Here is a 4,519-nt window from a genome sequence, read left to right on the forward strand (position 1 = left end):
ATACGTATGTGTATGTATATATATATACGTATATATATACGTATGTGTATGTATATATATATACGTATATATATACGTATGTATGTGTATGTATATATATATACGTATATATATACGTATGTATGTGTATGTATATATATATACGTATGTGTATGTATATATATATACGTGTGTATGTATATATATATACGTATGTATGTATATATATATACGTGTGTATGTATATATATATACGTATGTGTATGTATATATATATACGTATGTGTATGTATATATATATACGTGTGTATGTATATATATATACGTGTGTATGTATATATATATACGTGTGTATGTATATATATATACGTGTGTATGTATATATATATACGTGTGTATGTATATATATATACGTGTGTGTATGTATATATATATACGTATGTGTATATATATATATACGTATGTGTATATATATATATATAGACGTATGTGTATATATATATATAAAGACGTATGTATATATAAATATATATATATATATATGTACACACATTTATATACACTGCCACATATATATGCATATACATATGTAAGTATATGTATACATATGTTTGTGTGTCTCTGTATGTGCATGCGTGAATGTGTGTGTGTATATATATATATATATATATATATATATATATATATGTATATATATATATATATATATATATCGATATTCGATATCAAAATAGGTGGGGGGGGGTCACACGTCTAAATATGCATTTACACTTGTTTCTGTCCCCCCCGCACCACCAACACGCCCATCCTCCACCTTTCATATAAAATGGAGCTGGTATTTTGTAAATTGTATTAGTGAGTTTGTGTTGTTTGCCCCCGAATATTTAAATTAGATGACATCAAAGAAACTTAACCATTCAGTTAAAAAAAAAACTTTCTATGTATGCAAGGACGTGTGTGTGTGTGTGTGTGTGTGTGTGTGTTTGTCTGCGTATATTATTAGGTGCGGGCGTGTTTGAAGATGTGTGTGTGTACTTTATTTTTGTATCTGGCGCACGTAGATACATTTATTCAGATATATATATATATATACACACACACAAACGTGTGTTTATGTACATGTATGTGTGTATTCACACACATATATATATATATAACGCAGATACACACACACACTTGCGCACAGACACGCTCTAACGCACACAAACACGCATGTATATAGACAGACAGACAGAGAAAGAGAGAGAAGTACTCTCGTTCAGACACACACTCAAGCTCGCTGACATGCATACAAAAACACATATATACATAACATTTATATATATGTATATATATATATGTATGTATGTATGTATGTACTTACAGAGATATACAAGTGTGTGTGTGTGTGTATGCCTATGTAGCACGATTACATACCTCAAATTTTTTCACAGTATTAACTTTTGCTGATGCAAATCACTTTTCGTCTCTACGTCTTCTTATTGATTATATTTGATTAACTTAACGATGCTTACCTACTTCCATTATGGAATAAAACTTCAGTCAAAAACTAGCATTAAATTCGATTGGCGGGAACCAAATTGTCTCATTGTATTCGTTTCTGACGTCACATTTGATGACGTTGCCGTCATTATCCATCGTCGTCCTCGCTGTCGTCTGCTTTACCTCCGTCACTGAAGTTGTCTGCTGAAGTTTCTCATTAACATGTTCGATCAGACAACTCTATACAGATTATAACATCTGTTGATAATAAATGTTCTGTTAATAATTATCACATGACGACAGCCTCAGCGCTTGATCCCACCGAAATCTCCTCAAATTGTGAACCAACGCGACCTTCTACATGATCTAGGAAGCTGCCTGAAATAGCAGTTAAAATGCCTTCAAAACTCTACATGTTAATATTCTTTTCAACACTAGGCACAAAATTTTTAGGGAGGGGCCAGTTGATTAGATCGACCCCCCCCCCCCCCCCAGTACACAACTGTTACTTAATTTATCAACCCCGAAAGGATGAAAGGCAAAGTCGACCTCGGCGGAATTTGAACTTAGAACGTAAAGACAGACGAAATACCGCTAAGCATTTCGCCCGGCGTGCTAACATGTCTGCCAGCTCGTCTCCTTTTTACCTGTAAATATTAAAAAGAGAAGAACATGTTCCACAACGAAATTTTGGTTACATTATTTGACAGTTTGCGTAAAAGGAAAAGAAAACACTGTATCCTATCTAAAAATATAAATATTTTCAACATTTAATATCAACTATACTATGCCTAGGAGTTAATAGTTTAATCAAAGTAGCTTCCACCACGGCTTGAAGCCGGCTCCATAACCTGGTACATGCGTTCCACAGTGTGGCCTTAGAAAGATCTTTAAAAAATGTCCTTGACCTGGGCCACTAGCTCGGTCTTGCTGTTGTAAGCAGAGTAGTTGATGCGTTTTTCAACTGTGCCACACAGATAAGAGTCGACTGTTGCGATGGATGTGTCCTACACTTTCCAGTTATCTTTTGACCACAGTCTCCAGCAGCATCACAAAGCCGTCTGAATCGAATTCGAGGCTTTGTTCTTCAGCTGTTGGGTGAATTATGTCATTTGGATGCAGTGAGAACACCTATGTCCCTTCCAGCTGGTCACGGCTTCGTAGTCTCTGTTGCAGCTGCCCACGTTGCATCTTTCAGCCTTTACGACGTTCACGGAGCATTGAGCAGCAGTCATGATTTTGTCATTTTGATATCCGACGCTAATCATCGCGATATAGGTAACTCTTTTTTAATAATCAGATGGCTTCCAGTCCTCTATGTCAACTAACTTTTTCTCAGCTACAACTTTAATCTTCATGCTCTCCAACGCCGTTGTCTGTTCACCAGTACATCAAGCTATTCCTGAAAAAGGGAGGCGTAAATATCAAATTTAGCTCAAATACTGTATGCCATATATATATATGTACACGCACACACACTCGCCCACACGTTTATGTATGTGTGTGGGCTCATATATTCAAACGTAATGATGACTATACAGAACCATCTCAGATTACACCACACGTACTTCCACACACAGTAATTACACACACGCACACAAACATGCGCACGCACACACTCACGCACAAACACATATGGATAGATATTTTTCAAGGGAATTCTTCTCAAATTGCTCGGAACCCCAAACTAAATAGAAGTCTCTGATTTTGGATACTTTTGTCACTTGACGCTGTCTATTCTGACAGAAAGGTGTATTCAATAAGAATCAGCCGATGTCATGTCCCTTAAGATGGCCGCCATCATTTTTACCGAAAATTCCCCAATGAAATCTTAAAGCAAATGGATACTGCTATCGTATAAGAGAAAGAAAGTACATCAAATTGATCTCACCGAACAGGAGAGCGTTGGCTATTACTGATTTATACTGTATTACTCTAAGTTGTTGCTGTTATTCGAGTTGTAACTGTTGTTGTTGTTATTATTATTATTATTATTATTATTATTATTATTATTATTATTATTATTATTATTATTATTATTATTATTATCGATCTTTGTAGATTTCCAGTAAAAACTTACACAGAGTCCCGTAGTGATCGTTGGTGAATATCATTGTTTGATACAAAGCTAATCCCGTGAGGAGTTTCTGATCGGATTGAATAGCAGCCATATTGAAAAGGATTAAAAGAACATTCGAGAATAGACGAGGTCAAAGACGACAAGACAAGACAAGACAAGACACATACTCTCTCTCTCCCTCACGTCGCCAGATAAACCATGATGTTGATGATGATGATGACGATAAAAATAATAATAATAATAATAATAATAATAATAATAATAATAATGAACAATGATAATGATAACAAGCCGTATGAAGTCGTGTAATATAGCAAAGAGAAACAGCATCGTGTGTCCCGGAAATCAGACATCGACTTAACTTGACGACGGTTTTGTCACTAATTGGCAAAAACTAGCGAACACGTGATTCTAAAGAAGGATTCTCTAGCAAATCCACACAGCATCCACTCCGACCCCCCCCCCCCCCACCGCAAACGCTAACGCCAACCTCAACGCCAGCACCACCACTACCACCTTCCTGCACTCGTCTCCTTCGATACCTCGTTCTTCATTCAACGATGAAATATCACAGTGTGATTTTTTTCAAATTAATTTGGAAGCAAGATGTTTCTCGGTCGAATGGCACCGATTTTTGCGACACGAAGTCTCCCGCCACTTACCATTCCTAGCTACCTTTCTTCCTTATCATCATCATCATCATCATCGCCATCATCTCCTTCTTCTCTCCTCCTTTTTCTTCATTCTCCTCCTCCTCCTACAGCTCTAATTCCTCATTCAAGTCTCTCTCTCTCCCCACTTCCTACATATACACGTCTTCTCTGATAATTCTTGTATACTCTCCCTCATTGATATTCTCTCTCCCACCTTCTCCCTCTTTCTTTCTCTCTTTCTCTCCCTCTCTGCTACGCACACACTTTCACTTTTCCTTACATACACCCTCTCACAGACACAGTCTCTCTTGTACGCAAACCCTAA

The 4,519-nt window shown here is 36.5% G+C and overlaps 2 long non-coding RNA genes across 2 annotated transcripts in view; one reads left to right on the forward strand and one right to left on the reverse strand.

Moving 5' to 3' along the window:
* The window catches only part of LOC128250083 (uncharacterized), a 73,163-nt gene extending 71,394 nt beyond the window's left edge, over nucleotides 1-1,769 (reverse strand). Inside the window, exon 1 of the long non-coding RNA XR_016237428.1 lies at nucleotides 1,396-1,769. This is a non-coding gene — a long non-coding RNA (uncharacterized LOC128250083). The remainder of the gene's footprint in view (nucleotides 1-1,395) is intronic.
* Nucleotides 1-3,996, forward strand: part of LOC128250082 (uncharacterized) — a 117,258-nt gene extending 113,262 nt beyond the window's left edge. The window contains exon 3 of the long non-coding RNA XR_008266205.2: nucleotides 3,523-3,996. This is a non-coding gene — a long non-coding RNA (uncharacterized LOC128250082). The remainder of the gene's footprint in view (nucleotides 1-3,522) is intronic.
* Nucleotides 3,997-4,519: the final 523 nt, after the last annotated feature.

This window comes from Octopus bimaculoides, chromosome 19 (genome assembly GCF_046866305.1).
Source record: "Octopus bimaculoides isolate indiv1 chromosome 19, ASM4686630v1, whole genome shotgun sequence".
NCBI lineage: Eukaryota > Metazoa > Mollusca > Cephalopoda > Octopoda > Octopodidae > Octopus > Octopus bimaculoides.